At 36.8% G+C, this 25,132-nt stretch overlaps 1 pseudogene; it reads left to right on the top strand.

The window, feature by feature from the left end:
* Window positions 1-1,040: 1,040 nt before the first annotated feature.
* LOC113296047 lies at window positions 1,041-8,604 on the top strand (annotated as a pseudogene).
* The last annotated feature ends 16,528 nt before the right edge of the window (window positions 8,605-25,132 follow it).

Genomic DNA, 25,132 nt, shown 5'->3' on the forward strand with positions numbered 1-25,132 from the left:
CACAGATCGTTTGACTGGGCATGGGAAGAATTTAAATCTGTATTTAAAAACAAGATCGTGCGTTGATTTTTGGTTTGTCAGTTTTCTTCAAACCAGGTATTGATTTGTGGTGATGTTTGATTTTTTTGATGTGAATTTTGATTTTGGATTGTGAGATGCTTCTGGTAGAATTTTTTAATGCAATTTGAACTACTGAAAAAACAACGATTAGTTTGAGATTTAACATTTTTAAGTAAATGAGATCTAACATTTCACACATCACATTAGGCATTGATTTTAAAATATCTCCATGATTGTTACTCTAAGTGTCTGAAATTTTAAATCTCAGTTACTTAAAAATGTTAAAATCTCCATAGAGTAGATGAAATGGTAAAGTATATGAATAAGACATTAGCTCAAACTACAAACATTTATCCTAGGATCTCCTCAGAATTGTGTTTTAAGGCCAATAGCTCCTAAAGGTTGGGGATGTTTCATAAAAAATCCCCTTGATTTGCCCCCACTCAGTGAGTTGCATGTATTGTTGTTAAAGGAGTTGCTTGTAAGAAAAATATTTCCAACCTTTCTTAAATTGAGAAGCCCCGTTTTCTTATCCTTGGCAGAGCTCATAAGTATCGACGGGTGTTTAATCATTTATCAAGTTTGATTTTCTATTGCAGCAGGTTGTTACCATTTACATTTTGCTATCATTCATCAGTTTCAGTTTAACTTATACTGGATGATAGAAAGATCTTTAATGCACCTTCTAAAGTGATCTTTTATTATTAGATATCTTTTTCTTTCAGTTCGTTTTTATTTTTTTTGTTCTTAATATGCTCCAGAGCATGTAGATAAAATTAAAATCAAACAAAACAATCTATGGATTAGTCAAATGGGAGTGTATTCAGTATCTGCAGAAATCGTGTCTAACACTTCATACCTGTGTTGGAATTTGGATAACAAGACACATGTTTAGATCCATATTTCATAGTTATGGACTGGGTTTGTTTCCATGAATTTTTGTTCTTCGTTTCTCACTCTTTTTTTATTTTATTTAGGAAATGGATCATTTGAAGATGGCAGTAGCGAAGATAGTTTCTTATCATCGCAATGTCTTATTGGTAGAGCATATCTCTTGTCGTCAATATCAAGAGTCCTCTGTTAGAGCATATAGCACGCTGCACAAATGGTTCCTTGCGTTGATCATCTTTCGTCTCAAAAGCCGGGTTATTGTGATTTGTGAAGCATTCCATGTGGAGAAGTCTCTTGAAGCACATGGGAGTGCTGGGCAGAGAGGAGAGAATTTGGCGAAGATGCTTATGTTCTTTGAAAAGTGCCCCGAGCCATTGGGTTATACTGTAAGTTCTGTAACTTATTACAGTTCAATTTTCTTAATTTATCGGAATATTGTCTGGGTCTTGTAAACTTCAGTTAAATTTATAACACATCCAAAATGCCTATACCTTTGATCAGGATTAGTGTTAGATTTTGAGGAGAACTTCTATTTGCTGAAATACTTACTGCGCCCCGGCAGATTGCAATAAAAGTGGCAAAATCAAGACGTCACATTGGAGATCGCGGAGAGTTGCTTCAGAAGGAGAAGGTTGAATTTGAGGTATGATAGTTTTCTAATTATTCAGGTCATGTAGGTGTTTGATTTCTGGCTGAAGTAAAAGTGATATATTGCTAATCATGGAAGAAATGTGACCTTTATCTCATTTCCCACTGTATTTTTTCTGGCCTGATCTGACATAGAATTAGTTAGACCGTGAATCTTCTGTTTCTTATACTTTCTTTTCATTCACTGAACATTCTGTTTTGACCATGACACAGGAATCTCTCCAGAAATTCTAAATTGGGGGAAAAGGAAAGGCGAGATAACGACCGATATACATTAATGATTGGGAGTGCAGTTTGCTCTTCCATTCATTTGTGTGGGGACACCGACTGCTACGTGCAATAAAATCATAGCAGCAGCCTCCAGGAAGCGGTCAACAGCTCTATACAAAAATGTACGGAGGAGTCTGTAAGTACTACAGAGAAGCTTGTATCCAAAATCTCAGCTTCCAAGCAAGGTGGTAAAGACTCCCAGTTTTGACCCCACACTTTCAGATGCAAGATAATCTGGAAGGAAGTGGTGAGCAGGTGGATTTATTCGAGCTTAAGTTTAAATGCCCCAGCTGATCCTTTAGAAACTACATGTGTGGAGGGAAATATCGGAGGGTCAGTTTTGATTGTAGTGAACCTCGATGCAGCATGGACTGGTGAAAACGTGCCAGGGAGTACGATACTGGAAGTAAAGGGTTCTGCACATACAGAAGTGCCAGCTGATTCATTGCTCAAAGGAGAAACAGAAACGGAGAGGTTAAAGTTGGAAAAGCGTTTAGAAGACCAGGTTATGGCTGAGACGACTACACAGGATGGATTGGGATGAATCCCTTCCTGAACCTCTACCGCTCTTACAACAAGAGTTCTTCAGAGAACAACACTTCAAAGCTTGAGCGCCTCAATAATTATAATCCTGTTTTTGTCTCATTATTTAATGAATTGGAACGCGAGGGCAGGTCTAGATTTTTTCTTCCTATTGGTGCAAGTGAAACTATTGTTATGACGACAAGGCAACAAGTATCGCTGGAAGCTCAGATGTCTGATGAGTGGTAGAGGCCCAAGGATGGTACATAATCTTTAGTTCTTTTGCCCCTTTATGATTCAGTTAATTCATGCTTAGGTGAAGCGGCCTCTGAATCATTTATAAGTCTTGGGTCTATGGATCGGAGCATTTTATTCATGTCTGGTGCTCGGAGCACTATGATTTCAGATCCACTCGTGTATACAAAGGCGTCGCATGTTAGAGTGGCATTCAGTGACGATGGTCCACTTGGGAAGGTGAAGTATGCTGTGACCTGTTATGCAAAGGGGTTTGAAGCCTTAAGGAGGACATATTGCCCATCTGAGCTCGACTCGTAATGTCCCTTAGTCGGTTCAGTGATTGGAATGCTCAGGGTGGTAAATCACTGGAAAGGGCTAACCATGACAGAATTAGAGTCATTTATCAAGTTTGCACCAGAGTATTTTAAGTATCTATCTGAATTAATCGGCACAAGAAGCCCAACTTTCCCTGCGAAGATTCTGGGGGTCTATTAGGTACGTTCGCTGTTTTTTCAAATTCAACATCCTTTACTGCGACCTTAAAAGTTTTTTTTTTTCTTTTTGTGACTCCAAGCTGAGAAAAACTTAAATGCTACATTATGTTGATGATTTTCAAATCATGCTTCAGAATTACTGTACATCATCTCAACCATTTGGACACTCTTAGGTCAAACTAATCAATCAAGTGATCTCAACCATCCTGTACGGCTGTACGCATCCTATTCTCTGGTCATGGGTGTTAACTATCCAAACTACTTTTGTAAGTGTGGTGGTACAATGTAGCCAAGACCTGGTTGAAATTGCAAAACTTTTGAGCTAATAGCAAATGCTGAACTTTATCTTTTGTCTGCGTTTAAATATCAATGTCCTTCCGAACTGGTAATATTGATGTTGAATCTTGATTGCTACTTCTTTTATGTTCAATGATATTAATGATGACGATACGTCAACATGTTTTATGTGATTAAAATTGAACTGACAGCATTTTATTCAACTAGGTAACTTCTATATGAATGTTGGCTGCAGAATCTGCTTTAGGGGCGTTACAGGAAGGCTCAAATATGGAAACATATTGGGGTGCTTCAAAGAAGTCGTGGTCTGGGTTAGTGTTGATATGTCTCTCTCATCTAGATGTTCCGCTAATATATCACTTTGAATATGTAACTGTATATCCTTCTCATTTACTTTCAGTAAAAACACACAGGTTTTCTCCCCAGAATGTGCAAATGGAAGTGTGATGCAGGTCGACTTGGTCTCTTCAAGTCTTATCTCTAGCATCCCCGAACTTGACAACATGAAGGTGTCCTGTGACATAAACTGTTATACATAAAGCTGCTAAGCGTAAACATTTAACTGGTAGATAAGAAAGTTGAGATTTTTTTTTGTTACTATTGACGAGTTCATCAGCTGTTAAGAGCATACAGTAAAACTGGTAGATAGGACAGTACAGTACAAGACCCTAAACTGATAGTGGAAATGTTATAGTTCAGAAATACAATGAATAGGAAAAAAAAATACATTTGCTAGCAGTAGTCATGTAATGTACCCAGAGTAGCACTAGGATGATGCTATTGTTGGAAGTAAGTAATGTAACGCTCCCTGGTTGCCTTGAAATTTCGTGCGATCACAGACGAGACCTTCGAATCATGAGCTAGCATTGTCATGTAATGTGCGCAGAGTAGCACTAGGATGATGCTATAACTGGGAGTAAGTAATGGACAGACATCAAAAGCAACGCTTATTGGTTGCCTTGAAATTTCGGGCAATCACAGCCAAGATCTTCAAATCACCACGCCTCTTCCTTCCCTTCACTGGTAAATGAACAAACCCTTCATAACGATCTCTGTCCAGTATCTCTAGTAGTAGCAAATGGAGCTTGTGATATTGAATCCACTCAAAGCCTGGCCTAGGAACTGTAATCACTGATTTTCCAGCTACCTGGATGGTATTTGCTAGGTAGTCTGCCCCAAAATTAGCTTCCCTGGGCATAGGAGTGAAACTAATATCCTTCCAGCCCCACTTCCCATTTGAAACAATGAGCTGTGCTTCAATTGTTAACATGATTTTCTGATATATCCATAATAGTTTCTCGCTGCAAAGATTTGTCTTGTAAAGCGACTCCAGATCGTGCCTAAGATCCCACAAAACGTCACTTCTCAAGATATCAATAACAAAGGCATTATCTGTAGAAATTTCAAGGGGGAACCATGTACTCCCCCCAATCGTTTTCAGAGCAGATGCAATTATCAACATTTCGTATCCCCTTATGTCGTAATCTAAATCTTTTGAGAACATGACCTCTCCGGTACAAACCGCTTTCATCTGTGAATCCCTGATTAAGAATCCTCCACCCGCCCTTATCAGTTTGAGAGTAATCTTTTCTCGTTGTAGACTAGAATCGGTTGTCATTCTATATCATCCTTTTTTAGCCGGTCTACCTCTTATGATAAATTCGACGTTTTCAGAGTTCAACTCGTGAGGTGGTGGTGGTAACCAGAAAGGTGGCATAGTAAGATATGGAATGCGTTTGAATGCGTACCTGGAGCGGTTGTACCTCTTCCCGTACAGCGGGACTGACCCAGTTAAAGCTGTTATTGGATCGGATCGTCGACTCAGAAACAGGTAACTCAGATGTTCGTTAACTTCCACGACACGTGGAAACTCAGTGCTGAAAATCTTAGTGTACTTGTAGGTCGAATATGCATCGTATGGATATGATGTAGAAGTAGATGAAATTACGGCTAAAGAAGATGAAGACGAGGAGGACATCAAAGCAATTTGTAATGAATATCCAGAAAACGGCGAAGAAAGTAACGACAATGAATTTGTTGAGGTAATTAAAGATGACGACGATGGTGATTGAGTAAGATAAATCACTCTCGGGAAAGAAGATGAAGAAAAAGTACAAGAAATAACCTTTCTTTGCACAGAGATTGATGATGATGACGATGAAGAAAGTAACGACAATGAATTTGTTGAGGTAATTAAAGATGACGACGATGGTGATTCAGTAAGATAAATCACTCTCGGCAAAGAAGATGAAGAAGAAGTAGAAGAAATCACTTTTCTTTGCACAGAGATTGATGATGATGACGATAAAGAACATGTTGAAGTTGAAATCATGATTGAAGACGACGACGATGAACCAATTGGGGAAGATAAAGAATCAAGAAACATTAATTTTCTACAAAAAAATCTGAAAAATCCCATTCCGTCGGTAACAGAGATGATGATCGATAACGACTTCCCAAATTTACATTCAGATGATTTTTCTTCGCTAGGGTTTCCGATTTAGTGGAATTCTCAATTTCTAATTTTGTGGTTTTTTGCTTGAAAGCTGTGGTTTCTTTAATCCTTAATCTGCGTTTAAGAGACGCTTTTATAATATCATCAAGCGTCCGGAGTTTAGATTTAAGTCGGTTTTGACTCATAGTTGATAATTTGTGTTTCTTTTTTTCTACTCCTAATTTTGATCGGGGATGTCTTTACTTGGCCACAGTGATTTTCATCAGGCTTAAGCACAGGGGATTTGTGGGCAGGGAGGATAGAAATTGCTACTTGTGTTCATTAAAGGGTGCCCCAAGTTGTAAGTTCTGTTACTTTTAATTTCATTGGAGTAGTGTTAGTGTCATGTAGACTTCATTGCAACCCATAAGTTGAACATCTCATCTAGGGTGATGCTTCCTTAAACTGTTAGCTTCTATTCATTGAAAATTTAGCCCCTCAATGATTATAATGTCTCATTTTTATGAATTGGAACGCTAAGGAGGGTCTAGATTTCTTCTTCCTATTTGGGTGCAATTGTGCCAATTTAAGGCTTGATTTAAGCTGAGGAATTCTTACACTCTACATTGTCAATCGAGTATAGCATCTCAACCATTTGAACATTCTTAGTCTTAGGTCAAATTAATCAACCGAGTCATCTCTACCATCCTGTAAGCATCCTATTTTTTGGTCATGAGCGTTAACTATCCAAAAAACTTTTGTAAGTTTGATGACTCTGTTGAAATGGCAAAACTTTTGAGCTAATAGCAAATGTTAAACCTTTATCTTTCGCGTGCATTGAAATAACAATGTCTTTCGAAACTGACAAATTTTTTTTTCTGGCTATACATAATATATCTCCATCACTTCATATTACTATTTATGGAGTTATTGAACTTCATCTCTTGTTTCTCGGAAGGTTACATCAAAGCATCTTGAAGGAGGGAATGAACAGAAAGTGGATGTTGGTTATGGAGAAGCTTTTGTTCAAACGCAATGTTACAAGGCTATATAACCGGAAAGGATCATCTATATGACCTGAAAGGATCGTCCAGGTTATGGTATAATCCAGATGCAAGTGGGAGCAATAAGGTTCATCCGGATCAGAACCTGATTGAAGTGATGCCAACTTCTCCGATTTTTCTTGGAAACAAAGCAAAGATATCGCGTGGGAGAGCTGTCTGGAATGATACTCCCTTTCTTAAAGTAAGCCTATCAACTAACAGCCAGTTCAGTTAATGAGATTAATGATGACGATGATGATATGAACTCGGACTATCTTACGTTTTTTTTTCTTCGTGGCAGTCGATTGATGTGATGGATTACTCGTTACTGGTGGGTGCGGACGAGGAGAAGAGTGTGTCCATGGCATCATAGATTTGACAAGGCAGTACACTTTGAACAAGCACCTTGAGAAATGGGTCAAGTGCTTCGGTTTTTTTTAGGAGGTTCGAAAAATGAGTCCTCCTCACCGTAGTCTCGCCAAAGCAGTACAAGAAGCGGTTTAGAAAAGCTATGTCGAGGTATTTCCTTATGGTCCCAATTCAGTGGTCCCCTCCAACTACGATTCCCAGTCGGATCTGGATAGCTTGCATGTTGGAGGAACTTCTCATGATTGAAAATACAGTATGAGCCACTGAAGGTGATAACCTGTGCATAATTCGTCAACTCAAGCTTAGAATGGCATATATCCTTGTCTCCGTCTGAGCCCTTGAGAAAATTTGTTTGTTTCCTCCTTTTTTAGAGAATCTGTTGATTTGTTGAAATAACAGTTTTCACATCCCAATAAGCTTATTTTGGGGTTTTCATTAATTTGGTTTACCTTTCAGAAGAAGAAATTCTGCACGGCCTTCTCCCAGATTCGCTCTTGAATTGAATGACTTATGCAATGTCTTGACGGATTTTTTGTGGGTCACAGGTTTGCCATTGTAATTGTGGATTGTGCTCTTTATAGGACAGATTTCTCTGGAAGGGGAGAACTGTCAGCTAGGCAAATGCATCGTGCGAAATTTTTAAGGAGCATGCAGAAGTTGGCTGTTCGCTGTTGAGGTAGAACCCATAACTGCAACTCCTCATAGAAATCTATCCACTGCTCTGTTTAGTATCTGAGAGATCTTCTCTTAGCAGTTATTGTTGGGGGTTGCTGCTCTGTTGTTGTTGTAGGTCGGTAATGCTGTAGTTACTACCAACCAAGCTGTTGTGCAAGTTGATGGTTCTGCTATCTTTGCTGGGACACAAATTAAACATGATGGCTCATGCTTCTACAACAAGGTATGTTCTTTATGATGGGTCTCTATACCTTTCAAGTGCATTTTTTTCCGATTAATAACACTGTACAGACGGTAACAAAAATTATATGTCAGACTACCACTGCGTAAAGGGAGGGCAGAGGAGCGTATCTCTAAAATAATCAGCTTTCCATGTTTAGCAAAAGGTGAAGCATGGTTTCAGATATCCGCAGAAGACGTCAAGGACTGACTGATTGGCAATTGAAAACCATTCACTCTTTCTTACTCCACCAAGTCATGCAATTGCACTTTCTACCTAATCCGAAGAATCCAAGAAGTTGTATATCTGGAATTTAGTTTGTGCAGGGGTGGTTGTTCAATGTATAGTCACTATTGTCTTAACCGATTTATCTTCGACGTTAATCTTTCTTGTTTGTTCGTAATGTCTTTATATGAAAATGAGCTCGAAATTTTTTGCATCCCAGCCATCACGATTCAAACGGCATATGACGGAAATTTGTAGGGTTATCTATTCATCTTCCTTTGCTTTTAATCCCTAAGAGCAACTGCAGTGGTGCGACTAAACCCAAAGATCAAAGACTAAAAAAAAAAGACCAAATTTGAGTTTAGGATGTCGTGTGGCGTAGTGGTAGGCGATTATATTTAGTCGAGCGAACGTATAATGTTCGCTTGATTGTGGGGCGTGGATAAAGATTACGCCCAGCTAAGGCGTTGATAAAGATTACGCCCGACGTGGGGCGTTGGTAAAGATTACGCCGGCAAAAGGGACGTTTGTATATAGGATGTGTTTTGAAAAGCTTGTTGTCTGTACTTTGTACTCCTCGCCCTCCAAACTATGGTTACTTCTACCTTTGCTGTGTGAGGCTTCCAACATTCATTTGGTGTTATATGCGAAATCAAAGACAAAATTAGCTATGACATGCTGCACTTGACCTAGAAACCAAAATGAAAACATTTAGTTTCGTGGAAGCATAAGATGCAAAATATTTGCTCTTCCCCAGTATTTTCACACTTCAAATTTGAATTCTGTACAAGTTCAATCATTCATGGGGCGTACACTTTATCAATGCCCCATTAAGGCGTTAACTTTATCACCGTCTGGAGTCAGGCGTTAACTTCACAAACGCCCTATCAGGCGTACATTTAATCAACGTCCCATACATGCGAAGTTTATATGCCCGCCTGTTCGTTGGACGAATTCTTTACGAACGCGCGTTGAGAAGCGGAGATTATATCAACGCCCGTTGTGAAGCGGAGATTATATCAACGCTCGACTATATTTGGGTTTGGTCTTGGTCGGCGACCAAATTTAGTCTGGGCTTTAGTCGTTGATAAAAATTTGATCGATAGTACGTCCCACTACGTCTGTCCAAAATATAAAATATTTGGGTTTAGTCGTCCATTGTGGACGCTCTAAGAGCATCCACAGTGGACGACCAAACCCAAATTTTTGGTCCAAAACCGTGACGCAGTGGAACAGACTAAAGATCAAATTCCAGACTAAACCCAAATTCTGGACTATATTTGATCTGGGACCAAAACCAAATTTGGTCGAGCGGAGTTATAATGTCCGTCTGGAGTGGGGCGGAGCTATAATGTTCGCCTGGAGTGGGGCGGAGCTATAATAGCTGCCTGAATTAAAGAAAAAAATAAAAAAAAAAGATTAATATGTTCGCCCCATGAATAACGTGAATAAGAGAAAAAGAAAACTGGGGCGAACATTTCGGCAACGCTCGATCAAATATAGTCGAGCACCGTAGCGTGACAGCACCATTGCAATTGCTCTATTAGAACTCTTGAGCAGTTTCCTAGTATCAAATTTTGTAAAGTGCTAAAACAGCCTAGCTAGTTCACTTTTGAGTCGAGCTGGTCTTTCCAAATTTTATACGTTCGGGAAAAAAATTCCAGATTTTATATGTTTGGGAAAAGTTATTTCTCGGCTACTTTCCTGACTGACAGACAACTAATTTGCAAAAAAAATCCCAATTATAAAACTAGAAAAATTCGGACTAGTGCTATAACCCGTAGGTACGTATCTCGAGATTCTCGACAGAACTCCTAAAAAAGAAAAATTATAAATGAAGTCGTTGAAACTGCGGACTGATATGGATTTCACAAAATTGGTTAAAAAGACCAAAATCAACAATTCATGGGTGAAATGGACAGTTAGATTTTGATACTGTTTAAATGGACAAAAATGTAAAAATAGGTAGGATGTAACCAGTTTCATCGTGCCCATTTTCAAATATTTTTTCTAATTTTTAATTTACACATGATGTATCCAGTTTCATCCTTGTTATTTTTTAAATTTAAGCTAGGTTGAAACCAGTTTCATCCTTACTATTCTTTTTTGGCCATTTTATCCAAACTATTTTTTACTCGTCCATTTGAACCGTGATTTAAAAATATTTGGACAAATGACCCATTTTCCGTATGGATTTTTGGCATAGGGAGAGTAAGTAAATTTTTTTTGAAATTGGAAAATATATTGATAAAATTGGTTAAAAATTGCAGAAGGAGAATCATTTTTCCAAGAACTACCTTATTTTCCCAAGTCAAGCAAATATCGTAGTTGACACGCTGATTCAAACCATCTCCTTATATTTTTCCATTCTAGACTAAATTAACCTTGTTAAATACATCCGCTATCTTATAAAATTCACCCTTACCATCCAGAAAAACCTCCACTAAGACTATGTTTGTTTACTCCTGACTCATCTGAGTCGTCTGGATCTGAGCCATCTGGATCTGAGTGAAATCACCTGACTCATCTGGATCTGACTCAATATGTTTGTTTTGAGTCAGATTTGACTCATCCGACTCAAAAAAAACGTGAGTCAGTGGTTTGGTCCCGTGAGTCAGGGGTATTTTGTTACCTGACTCAAATGGGTCCGAGTCAGGGGTTATGTCTGAGTCATAGGTCGAGTCAGATAATGCAAAACAAACGGTCTGACTGCTGACTCGGCCCGAATCAGAGATTGACTAAGATCCAGACGCCGAGTCAGCTGCAAACAAACAAGATGTAAATGTTTTAATACCCAGACGGGACATCAAACCGTAAAACTACTGGGTCAAGGTTCATGGATGAACCAGTAGTATAACAATGGGTCATTAATGATTAGTCATCAACAATAGCACAAATGTTGTCTAATGTACTGACCTTGAGACGTGGTGGTAATGGAGCAGTAACCACTGGGTGAATAAAGATTAGCATCTTAAAACTCTCTTTCTCCTTTAAACACAGAGAAAAAAACCCAAGCCGTCGGGGGTGGATTTGAGCAAAACAACTGTGACCCTTCTTCACTCTATACTTATATTTTCTTATTACAGTTGTTTTTTTAAGTTTATTTAGAGTTTTGGTTTTGCATCTGACTTGTTTAGATCAAACCCTAACTTGTTTTTTCTCTACTTTGATTTAGGTTTTCATCTGTCTTTATCTCGTTTTAGTTTTTACTTTTGACTTGGAGATTCGATAGGTTCACTTCAACTGATCTTGCAATCAGTTTGATGAAGAAGATCAAGTTTCCAGCAGCAACAGCGAAGAGATTTAGAAGACCAGCAGCAAGATTTTTACCAAAGACACGAGAAGATACTATGTTACCAAAGACCCAGCAACAAAAAGTTCTAGACCGAGTTTGATGAAGATCTTGACCGATTCCGGCCGATTCACCACTGTGATAACTGATCTAGGTTATGTTTGCTATTTGTATTACCTATGTTACTGTTATCTTGAAAAATCATGGACAGAAGGTTGGATCTATGGATCCTTTTATGCCGCTGTCATTTATTTTATTATGCTTCTGAAGACAAACCTTGAGAAATGGTTGGATCTATGGCTCCTAGCAAATCTGTTGTTTGTAGTTGTGCTATGTGAGTTGGATGGGTTACTTTTGATCTAAACCAAGCCATTTAAATTGTTACTGTCACTCGTGAGTCGGTTGGGTATGGTGTGATTTTCTTTTGATTTCATGTCGTGTAACTTCTTTGTAGAGAGGGTTGAAGGTCTTTGTAATATTTGTTGGCTATTTATATTCTCAGAGTCTGCTGAAAACTCGATTGTCTGTCCTGTAACCTTTACCGATCCGGGATCGGAAAATTACCAATACATCTGAGTCTTGCCTCCTTTTCGAAAAAAAAAAAAAGAATACCTATGAATGAAGCACGGAATAATTATTAATACACCCAAAATCTAATCACCCTCTCTACTTTTCCTCCCCCAACAAGTACTGTAACTCTTTCTTCTCTCTGTTCTCCACCCACTACTCTCGGTTCTCTTTGTTAGCCAACAAAGGGAAAGATCATTCGTAGAATCCTTTTTTTTCATGAGAAGATTTGTTTCAATTTCCATTAATGGATCTGATGTTGGGAGGGCTATAGATCTAATTTTCAAAAGCAAAACTCATCTTCTAATTATTACAAATAAAAACATCTTGAATGTCAATTTTGTATAAATTCCGTGGAAAATCTATTTTCGATGGATCCAGGGACGGGCCTAGCAAGGGGCTAAAGGAGGCTTTAGCCCATCCCTCAATTTGGTAGGAAATTTTTGCACTATACATTTAGAACGATTTTTTGGGCACCATGGTTTTATTTTGAGTAAGACATTAGAAATAAACCTAGATCACCCCTTATCTAAATATTTTTCTTAATACCAAACTTATCATTCTTAATTAAATATTTTATTTAATGATTAATTAGTTATTAGTTAATGATCAATATGATTAGTAATGATTAGTGATTAGTCATAATTAGTTACTCTATTACAAAAAAATTAGTTAATGATTAGTAATGATTAGTATGGTTAGTAATGATTAGTTGCCAATAAGAAGTAAAAATTCAAAATTTAAAAATTTAAGACTTTTACGATCAAATCAAACTTAAAGTTCGTTTCTCAAATTTATTACCAAGAACCGAACTTAATGATTAGAAATGATTAGTATGATTAGTAATGATTAGTTACCAGTAAGAAGTTCGGTTACAAAAAAATTGAAAATTTTCTTTGCGATCAAACCGAACTATATAGTTCGGTTACAAAAGGAATTTAAGACTTTTTACGATCAAACCGAACTTAAAGTTCGGTTTCCCAAATTTATTACCAAGAACCGAACTTAATGATTAGTAATGATTAGTTACCAGTAAGAAGTTCCGTTACAAAAAATTGAAAATTTTCATCCGATCAAACCGAACTATGTTACAATTTTTTTTAAGACTTTTTACCATCAAACCGAACTTAAAATTCGGTTTCCCAAATTTATTACCAAGAACCGAACTTAATGATTAGTAACGATTAGTCAAGAACTGAACTTAATGATTAGTCATTCGTATGATTAGTTACCAAAAATTGAAATTTTTCTCTCGGTGGTAGTTGGTGGTGGTGGTGGTGGGCGACGGTGGGAGGAGGTGGTGATTATATATATAGGTGGTTATTAGGTTAGTTTTGAATTAAATTAGGTTAAGTGTAGGTTAGTTATTTCCACATTTTAGAACACCCCTTATAACTATAAGGAAGGCGGCCTAATAAGACCATGCCCCCTCCCCCCCCCAAAGAAACCATGGTGCCAAAAAAATCATTCTAGATTTACTAGGTTGATTGTCAGTCTTAGCCCAAAAGCTAGATAACTTAGCCCAGTAGCAAGCCCAATTTTTAATGTTGTTTTTATTTTTCTCGTGATGCTCCGCCTGTGTGTGCAAAGCGGCACCACGGAAATAAGGGAAAACACGGAAGAACAGATCTAATAGAGATGCAAAATAATGCAATAATTTCTGGTTTTGCAAGTTCATATCCAGACTATGTAATAATGCAGCTCATAGCATATCTACAGTGGCGGAACTGCATATAGACTTAAGCCATCCCAAAGTCCAAAAATACTCACCATTTTACCATGGTTTTGAGTTTGGAAAAGAAAAATCAAGCCTAAACTTAGGCTTAAGCCACCCCCACTAAATCCAATTAGTTTTCAAGCCACCCCTACTCGTATTTTCGAGTTCCGACACTGCATATCTAAGCAAGCTAGAAAACAATCTGCTTATTTGCATTTAACAGGAAATTTTCCAAGTTATATCTCTACTGTTGTAGAGGAAGACAAATGTAAAATTTTCATCTAAGAAGTAAATGTCTTTTAGTATCAAAAAAAACAAAAAAATAGAGATGCAAAATAAGCCGTCATACTGGACAAGACTGCTATAAAAGATCAGTCTCAACTATAAAGGGAGAATACTAAGAGGGATTCGAGGAGATATCCGGGAGACTCAATATCCACTAAATAGTTTACCCGAGAAAAGGATGTCTGTTGTTGTAATAAGAGAAAGAAAGAAGAAGACATAAAGTAAAGGGAGAAAGAACAGAGATTTCTTATTCATTATGTGTGTAGAATTCAAGAGATTAGGCATCTATTTATATAGATAGAAGACTTGGTGTCCAAGATATGTGAACCCTAAACTTAGAAACGAAGGGCATCTTAGTAAATAAATAATAGTTTATAACACTCCCTCTGATGGTCACTGTGGCTAAGTCATTACAAGCATACCAGGAAAACTCAAAAGAGAAAAACCTGAAATTGCATATGCATGTAAAAACTCAAAACAATGTTGGACACGAAGAAGTTGCCTCATTAAAACCTTGACAAGGAAAAACCCAGTGGGACAAAATCTTGACTAAGGAAAAAGAGTACAACGCGATAAAGTCCGGTGAATGCACCTTAATTTGATGATGGCGCTCCCCCTGATAAATACTTCGGTCAAATCTTGGCGTGCAAATCTTTGAGTCGAGACTTTCCAATTTGAAGAAATGAAATTCTTGAACGCAGAAGACTATTGTGTTTTCATGAAGATGTCGGATAGTTGATGAAGTCTTCTTTTGTGTTGCACAAGCAGTATTGTCTTTGATAAATTCTTTGCGAAGTCTATATTCTTCTTCAACACATTGAGAACTTGTGTCATGGATTGCTAGCTTCTCGAGATGATTTGCAGAAGTTGTTGATGTAGTTTATTCAACATAGATCCACGATGTAGATAAGTTACCATAAGTGAAGAAAACTGAATTTGTTGTCATACCTTATGAGGATCGGAATGATATCCAAATTAATAGGAGATGGTTATGTTGATGCGGTATAACAAAATGACCTAGTTAATGGTGAGAATCCAAAAAATAACCAAAATTCATAAAACTCCCCCTTGGATGACCACCATGTTGAATTAAATTGCCTCATTAAAACCTTTCCAATAAAAACCTAATGGGAAAAAATATGGACGAAGGAAAAAGAGCACAAATATCAACATTAAAAGAAAATCAAACGTCAAATATGTTGCCTCGTTAAAACCTTGTCAGGAAAACCACATGGGATAAAACATGAAATAAAGGAAAAAGAGTACAATGTTTGACGATTTATGGATGCTAACTCAAATGTATGAGTATTACAAAAAAAAAGCATCAAAATCATAACTCTAGTCTATCTCAAAGACGACTTTAAGCTAGCATAATTCTAACTGTAGATTTAAGAAAGAAAGAAAATAGAATTTATGCTGCTAAAGCGTGGATTTTGGTGTTTTTAAGAACTCCTCAAGAGACTTATTAAGATGATAACATCAACTAATTAATCCGGATTTTTGGTTTTGTACCAAATTTCTAAAAACACTTAAAATGATTGTTAAACCTGATAATTGATCAGGTGGCTGCCAGAATATAATTTAAATCCTACAAGGATTACAAATACGAATATGTTCTCTGGATACATACGAGTCATTCGACTACCACGCCAAATGCATCATATAAAGAGAACAATTATTAAACCAATCCTGGGGTTTGAGAAAGAAAAAATAAATAAAACCCTCAAATCGTCTTTACAACGAGACTATATCTCATATGAAGACGCAATATCACTACAACAACCAATAATTAATAGGCTTGGCATTTTTAAGGTGCTATGTTTGGATCCAAAATTGCATCAATCGAGAAATTAATCCAACCTAATCGGATTGTATTTCAACCAATCACATTTGTCAATATTCCACCATCATTTAATATTTCAATAGCTACCATAAGTGAATTTTTGACAATAATTGGCTTACTACGAGCCTACATAATTCTCAAATTTATGCATATTTTGAAAAAAATAAAAAATTAATTAATTACTGGTACCAGCGCCCGCGGGCAATATAATCTCCTTCTCTTCAAATGAGGAGATAATAATTTTGATAATGTGAATCGTGTTTTTGGTACACTCAATTGGAGCACTACCTGTAGCCTTTTATAGAACGCTACTTATTTACTAATTGTGATTGGATTTCCTGTTAAGAGGAAAAATCTTAATATAAAAGCAAAATGACAAATTTCACGCCAATCATACATGACAGCCTTGATCGATTTGATTGTGTTGGGAGAGAAATTATTATAACTTTTGAGTTAATGAACACTAGCGTTCGATACTGTATATTCTCCCCCCGATTATGGCGGAAATATTTCATCTGGTATACAAAAAAAAAATTGTAGTGTATTATCCGATTAATTTGAGGACATATACTCATAATGATTTCTGAAAATTAACAACACCAGTTGGCCAGTAGATATTGACTCCAAGTGCCATATAATAAATTGTCCAAAAATTGTAATCTACTTGAGATACAAATTGGACATCAACCATGTATTTAATAAGTTACAGCCTAAATATACAAATAAGACTCCAAAATAATTCCATGACCTCAAGGATCAACGAGATAATGAACTAGAATGAAATTATGGACACTTCTTTATCAAAACAAAATTATATCAAGATCGATATAGTCAAAAAGAGGACTAATGATATAGCTAACAAGCCGGGTGCACCCTTTGATCTAATGTGTCCTTCGGTGTTCCAACAACAAGTTGAATGATCCAAACTTTGGAGATTATTATCACGAGGAAACAATAATTGCTCAATATCCCTAAGGAATGCAGCAATTCCTTATTTTATTGGTATTTGTAATAGTAACGATATTTTATATATCCCTTTAAGATCGATAGGGAAAAACCAAATTCGATTGGCTTATTTGTTTCTTCTTGAGAAAGATAAAGAAATCATTTTCATTAGGGAATTTAGAAAATCCATTATTGGTTGAAAAATTCAATTTTTATTGGCAAAAATTGAGATAATATGTCAATTTAATTTCTCTCATCTTATTAGAATGATGGAGGAAAACCAATACCGATGGGGTCTATATGGTACACCAAAATTGCGTTGACAAAAAGTAAAAGAAAAAAAATGTCGCATGATCATCGCCTATGGAAAATCCATTATGTATTGAGTTTGATTTCTAAATCACATGATCTTCATCAAATGGGCAAAGATATCAAATTAATTGGCCGGAAGTTTTTCAACCATGCAGGTGGTTCTTTACCGTAAAGGTAATCGAATTTTGACAACAATTTACGTTGATTACAGTTTTAATAAGGAATAAAAATCGTAAACCATCTTTCGACAATTTTTATTTTACTTTTCTTTCTCTGTGAAAAAAATAAGAGAAAAAAAAAAGAAATCAAACTTGTTCAAAGTTGACTCTCCAAGTCCCGTAAATATAAACTATGTCTTTTAGGACTAATAAATAGATTTTAATTTCGCCCAAAAAAAATAAATCGAGAATAACCATAATCATACTCTCGTAATTGAGGTTGTATGGTTATGTAAAACTCATCAAGGAGGAGTACACGACGGTGCATGTTGAATAGAGAGAATCGAACATTGTTGTGAGTCGTTAAACAATGTTGTGAGGCGAACATTATTTAATAAATAACTAAAAAAATTTTAAAAAAATAGTAGTAGAAAATAAAATAAAAATTCTTTTTTTCTGTTATTAATTACCATGATGCTGCCTGTAAACACTGCTCCTTTAATGTAGACGGGAGCATTCATCCACTGCGCTAGGTTAGTGGGGTACATGCAAAACATGAACAGAATCCAATGCGAGTACAAAACAAACCATATCAAGTGATGATTTAATATATGGACTATTGATAAAACAACACAGAGACTATATATCAAGCAAAATATTAGATTTAAGGCTTCCTGTTTCATGTCGTGCCATCTTATACGGCTGAAACTCAAAACGCTTTTTCTTTTACTTGAGGTTTAGATACCCAGTCTTAAGGTTTAGATACCCGGTATAGAGCAACTTGCGTAATAGAGAAAGAAAGAAAGAAAAAGACATAAAGTAAAGGGAGAAAAAAGAGAGATTTCTTATTCATTATGTGTGTAGAATACAAGAGATTGGGCATCTATTTATATAGATAGAAGATTTGGTGCCCAAGTTATGTGAACCGTAAACTTAAACACAAAGAGCATCTTAGTAAATAAGTAATGGTTTATAACATCTCTAATATTTCTTGTGGCTCTCCGTGATATTTTATGGATGTTCTTGTCAAGGACCATCACTAACCCATCACAGTCGTTTCAATAATATATGTTGATATTCCAAAGAGACAGCAAGATCGATAGCCAGCAGAAATACCATAGATTCAACAAACAATGGAGTGGCAAACCCAATACACGAGGTGCAGAAACTGAAAGTAACGGGAACCGGGTACTCCCATATATTGGTTTGCAGAATTCCTTGTTGGCTATTATCAGCCGCATAGTTGGCGTGGGTATTCGCCGCTTTGTTTGATTCCCGTTAATTGCGTAGAATTTTGTACTGGGGTTTCTTCCAATCTTTTGGTGACTTCAAGAATCATTTCTCTTAGGTGCCTTGGAGGTCCGCTCGTTGCATAATGAAATGAACTAGTGTCCGCGAATCTAATTCAAAGTAGATTTTAGTTCATTAGTAAAGTATGGTCATTCTTAGTGCCATGAGTAGTGCCCATGTCTCCGCTAATAGTTTTGTTGTGATTCCCAAAGGTTGAGCCATTGAGACGATAATTGTAGTTCTCGAGTCTCTGCAAATAAAAGCTTCACCCGCTGGTCCAGGGTGCCCTTTGGCGGGTACATCCGTGATTTTAATCCAATGTGGGTATGGAGGTTTCCATCCAACACACTTGAATTATTTTAGTCCTCCGGAGTTGTGAAGTCTCTGTTGTGTTGTTGTGATTCCCAAAGGTTGAGCTATCGCGAAGATAACTGTAGTTCTCGAGTCTCTGCAAATAAAAGCTCCACCCGCTGGTCCAGGGTGCCCTCTGGTAGGTACATCTGTATTGATTTTAATCCAATGTGGGTCTGGAGGTTTGATGGTTTTTCAAATGGTTGTAATAATAGTGGTAAAAATGGGTTCTTTTCAGACTTGTGAAGGAAATGGATTTTTTAGATTCAAATAAATAAAGTTGTTTCAAAAACAATAAGGAAATACCGAGACTTTGGATTCCACCATTGACCAATTAAGTGATAAATTCTAATCAATATTCATGCAATTCTTTCTTTTAAAGCGATTCTAATATTTTGCCTCTAATAGATTTTTGAAGTAATGGTTGTAATCACAAAGCATGAAACATCAAAAGTTTTAAAACCCAGCATGCTCCATAAAAATAATTCACAACTACTCAATAAAAATCAATTTCTATAATAGTTCTATGCAAATAATCATGTAAAATAATTGCAAGAAATAATTAAAATAGAATTATACCACTTTTCAAGGAACAATGGCTTCCTCCGTTGCCTCGGCTAAGAAATTTAGCTCATCATTGTGTAAACTTTCTCAAAATTGGTATTCATTTCTCACAAGTGTTTTACAAATGATGAAAAGGAAAATAATTGAGTAAAACAGCTAATTGCGACCCACAGAAAGAGTGTAAAACAACGATAGAACTGAAGTGTTGTTGTCGTTGTTCCGCTGTCGCTGAAGAACTACCACAAATGAAAGTGAACTACGACAGTTGATAAACGACGGTCTCTGTTGGTCTGTTCTTCGTGTTCTTCAGTTGTACAGCAGCAGAACTGTGGTGTCTGCAACTCGTGATTTCTTCGTTCTCTTCTCTCTGCTAACTCCCCAAACTCTCGACAGGCATATATGTGATCCTAGGAACCTATTTATACACCTACAGCTCGTTGAATCTCCCTAAATTACTCCCAAAAATCTTCATTTACTCGGCAGTGAAAGAAAATATTCTGGGAATATTTTCTTTCCTGTTTCATCTTCTCACGCGTTTTCAAGCCTCCAAATTACCATATTTAACTCCTTCACGCTCCAACAGGCTGTGAGGGTTTTCCATGCACGTACATAACACGTTCAATCTTCTCCAAATCCCATGAATATCATTTCCTGCCCGTGTTTCCCTGTTTTCAACTTGTGAATTATCTAGCCAATTCTGATCGAACCAAAAGCCCACAACGTGTTTGCTAGGACATATCACAACTTCCTACCAAAAATCAGCCATTGAATCGCCCTAGAACACGTTCAAAACTTCGATCAAAAATCTGCCAGGGAATAACAATATTTTCCCGCCAAAAATCATTTTCAAATGTTGAAGATGACCTCTCCCTTATCCAGAGTAGGGGTGCAAATAGCAGGTGGTCTTGGGGGTGTCCTGAAGGTGTCCCTTAGTAATTAGGCTACCCCTTATCCAAACTTAGGGTCTGTATAGTAATTTTCTCCCACGAGCATAAAAACCACTTTTCGCGCCAATTTCGCCGCAAAAGCTTATTTTCCCAAAAGTACCTACAAAGACACAAAAAGCCATAATAAATAAAAAATCGAGCACTAACAATATATACGATTGAGATTATATCAGACACAAAAATGTGTCTATCAAATACCCCCGAACTTATTATTTGCTAGTCCTCGAGCAAATCTAATCTAGAAAGTAAAAAGACTACACTTAGCACGTGCAGCGAGCCCTTAAACCACTAGGTGGCCCTAGTGGTGGAGTGTTGTCTCCTGAGGATTTACCATAGGTGTACCCACAAAACCTTTACTCCAGACCCTAGCTATCTGCAACGAACCTCGGAAGGAACTAAAAAATCTCATTGGTTGGCATAAAACCATTGACTATAGGAGGAAGTACCCTGATGCGAAATTCCAATTGTTGTACACGAGTTTGCACTCAAGCATACAAAAATTCATATAAAGTGACAGAGCTCTACTCAGATAGTTTCTGGACATCATAAAACGGATTCAACCAATCACATGGATAGATTAAGAAGATGGATGTAGAGAAAAACGTAGATGATGTTAACTAAGGTGAGCCTATTGATTTAAAAGATTTTTCGTGGTTGTAGTAATAAAGGTTCGAACTCTAAGACTTGTGAAGGTAAAGGATTTTTCTAGACTTATAAAAATATATATACAAAATATTAACAATTTTGGGCGAGAGGTAACCAAGACACTAGATTCCACTACTACGCAAGATTGAATGATAAATATTTCAAAACTCTATTCAATTCTTAAGTCCTCTTTTATCTTTAATTCACTATCAATCATACAAATTCTCAAACATTATTTGTAAACCTTAAGCATAGATTATCAAGAGATTAAACCAAGCATAACCTATCAAACTGAATAACATATAATTAAGACAATCATTCAAACAATTTAAAACTCTGCAAAAGCAGCGATTAGGTGAATTATATAATTAAATGAAATAGTTACCCATTTATGTTGCGTGAATAGCTTCCTCCATTGCCTTGGTTACGAGGGAATTAACTCATCATGTTGGAAAACCTCTCAAAATATTTTATTAAGCTCAGTTGATGTTTACAATAAAGAGAAAGATAAGTAAATGTTCTAAAACAGGATTCTGCGACCCACAGAAGGCGTCCAAAATGAACGACAAAGCTGAGGTGCTGTTGTCGCTGAAATGCTACGACCCACAACTACGACCAACGAGTGTGAGTCATTTTCACTGTTGATAAACGACTGCTGCTGCGAGTCCGTTCTTCGTGTTCTTGGTGTTCTTCATCAGCAGCAGCAGCAGCAGAGTTTGATCAACTCTTGATTTCTGCGTCTGTGGCTCTCCTATCTTCTCCCAACTCTCGACAGCCCTTCCCTGTGATAGTAGAAACCTATTTATACACCTAAGCCTCATTGAATCTCGCCATAACTCCTCAAAAATCTTCACAATGAAGAAAAATATTTTTGAGAATAATTTCTTATTTCTTCCTCTGTGTACGTTAATTGTCTTGGAAATCTTCATAAACTGATTGATACGCATCCTAGGAGAATATCTGGGCTTAACTACACAAACATGCAACATCTTTTACGTGATTTTCTTTCCAAAAATGAGACGATATTCTTTTCTCTGTTTTGATTGGGAATTGATTTTCTGGACAAATTTGATCGATCCCAACCACCATAATATCCATATACTCATATCACATATACCCATTAAGTCTCAGATCTTTAATCTCGTTAAAACACCTTCAAATGTCGAATTGAAAATCTGCCAGTAAAGGAAAGAATTTTCCCGCCAAAACAAATTTTGAATTTTGAAAGAAGGTCGCCCCTTATCCAGTGGTCGCCCCTTATCCAAAAGCGAGAGTCCGAATAACACTTGTCCTCCGGGTGCCAAAATCAACTTTTCGAGCCGAATTTTCTTAAAATATTTATTTCCAGAAAATACCTACAAATACATAAAATAACAAAATTAGTACAAAATCGAGTGCCAACAATACGGACATTGAGGACAAATTAGACACAAAAAATGTGTCTATCAAATACCCCCAAACTTATTATTTGCTAGTCCTCGAGCAAAATTTATTCTTGAAAAGAGACCGAGTTAATCTCGGGTGGGTTTATCAGAGGTGTACCCACAAAAACCAATACTCCAGACCCTAGCTATCTACGCAAAACCTTGGAAAGCACTAAAGAACCTCCTTGGTTGGCATACAATTATTGACTCTAAGAGGAAGAACCCTGATGCGAAATTCCAATTGCTGTACACGAGTTTGCACTCAAGCATACTAAAATTCATATAAGTGACAGAGCTCTACTAAGATAGTTTCACGATGGACATCATACTCAGAGTCAGACTAATCACATGAAAAGATTAAGAAGATGGAAAGAAAAATGTAGATGGTTGAAAAGCGAACGGTGTTTCCCATATCTGTCTGAAGGCCTCTGCCAAGATGAACCTAACCTAAATGACTGAGATACCGGTCTGACTAATATTAACACACTGGCATATACAAGGGAACCAGTGGTCAATAACTTAAATCTAGATCAACAAACTGGCAAATACAAGGGAACCAGCAGTTGACTACACATAACAATAATCATTTTTTTTTTTTTTAACTTAACGGCATGAATAGATCTTTTGGATCCAAGCGCATGCTTCTTGTCAGCAGATTACACGATAGTTCCCACGGGTCCTGCATTCCACGCTTGCTTAGGCGACGGAAACAGGGAGAACACACGCATATTGCTATCCAAGTGTTAATACTTATTCCGATTGGTCTAACTGGTCCGGTCTATTTATTTATTTATTTATTTTTTTTATTTAATTTTTTTTATTTTTTTTTGAAAAGGTAACTCAGTCACTCTATTTCACCCTAGCAAAGGTAACAACTTGAATCGTGTGCCCCACCAAATCACTTGAAATAAAAGAAAAATAAAAATAGAAAGTGAAAAGGACTCGACAAGATATGGCGAAACTATCATGTTATTTCTAACACCTGAGCTCTGTGCTTTTATGAATAGACTCTATAGATGTTTCCATCTAGTCAGATTGGTTCCTCAACTCCTAAAAAAAATGTTTCCATCCACTTAGATTGGTTAGTGCTATCCTAAATACGCATAAATTTCTAGGCTCTGGAGTTTATTTATTACGCAACTAAAAAGTTTCTCCCAATACCCCCAAACTTAAATCTAACATTGTCCTCAATGTTCTAAAGATAAAATTAAAAACATGAACAAGGAGAAACGGTTACTATTTGAAGTAAAAGAGTTAAGGAAGGATATTACCGTGTTGCGTGAGATTGGGTTACCTCCCAAGAAGTGCTAAGTTTAAAGTCTTCAGCCAGACTTAGGAAAGGATTAGTCAACTCGAACCATAAAGTAACAGTCGAAATAACTGTGGGTCTTCAAAACTAAATAGAGCTGACCAAAGGAAACTACAATAACCCAAGAAAGTGAACATGTACTGCATACCCTTATCTAGTTTCCTGATGAAGATACCTATGTCCCATTGTGGTTCAGGTTCAGGTTCTATGAAAGGATCTTGATAGAATATTTTCATTGGCTGCGTTTCTTCATAGATGGGATCCGAATCACTAGGTCTTAGAGTCTGTAAAAACTCAAATACGAACTTAGAATCACGAAGTAATAACCTAAATAATTGCGGATCCTCTAAGTCAATCAGATATGACTTACATAGTTGACCACAGTGAGAGTAGTGGTCATTCTTAGGAAAATGTGTCGATTCCATTAACCTAAAGTACTTAGGCTTAGTCTCAGAACTTAATAAGTGACACATTTTAAATCTATACGTTCCCACAATTGGAAGAAAACTATTTGGTGGGAAAACAAAATCAATCTTGGTATTATTGCATGGGTTAACCACATCAACCAGAGGATGGGTTTCTAACATTTGAGACTCTTGTTGGATATCATTAGGTTCTGGAAAACGATTATGAAGATAATCTTGTAAGATGGTTGAGGCATTGATGTCAAGTCCCAAGTGAGGGACCTTACTAAGAGTTAAAGCACATGGAGAATGATACTCACCCCCAAACTTAGAGTTTTCGGCGTCTCTAGATAGACTAGTCATAACCTCCCTAATTTCTAGGTCGGCAATTGATTTTTCTAAGTCAGGTTCATCCTCGCTAATCTCTACGAGTTCATCTAAGACTATTGTTTCTAAATCGTTTGACTCGATCTCAAGATAAACTGGTTCCTCTAAACCATCATCGGTTTCGTAAACATGACATACTACATCGTCTGAAACGGGGGTATCTCTAGTCAAATCCTCGTCCTTTTGAATAGGTGAATAATTTTTAAAATTATTAGGATCTGAATCAGAAATAATATAATCATTATAAGGCTCAACTGGGGTAACAAATTCCTGATCACTATTCCCACATATTTCAGATTCTTCATCA

This window comes from Papaver somniferum, chromosome 7 (genome assembly GCF_003573695.1).
Source record: "Papaver somniferum cultivar HN1 chromosome 7, ASM357369v1, whole genome shotgun sequence".
Lineage (NCBI taxonomy): Eukaryota > Viridiplantae > Streptophyta > Magnoliopsida > Ranunculales > Papaveraceae > Papaver > Papaver somniferum.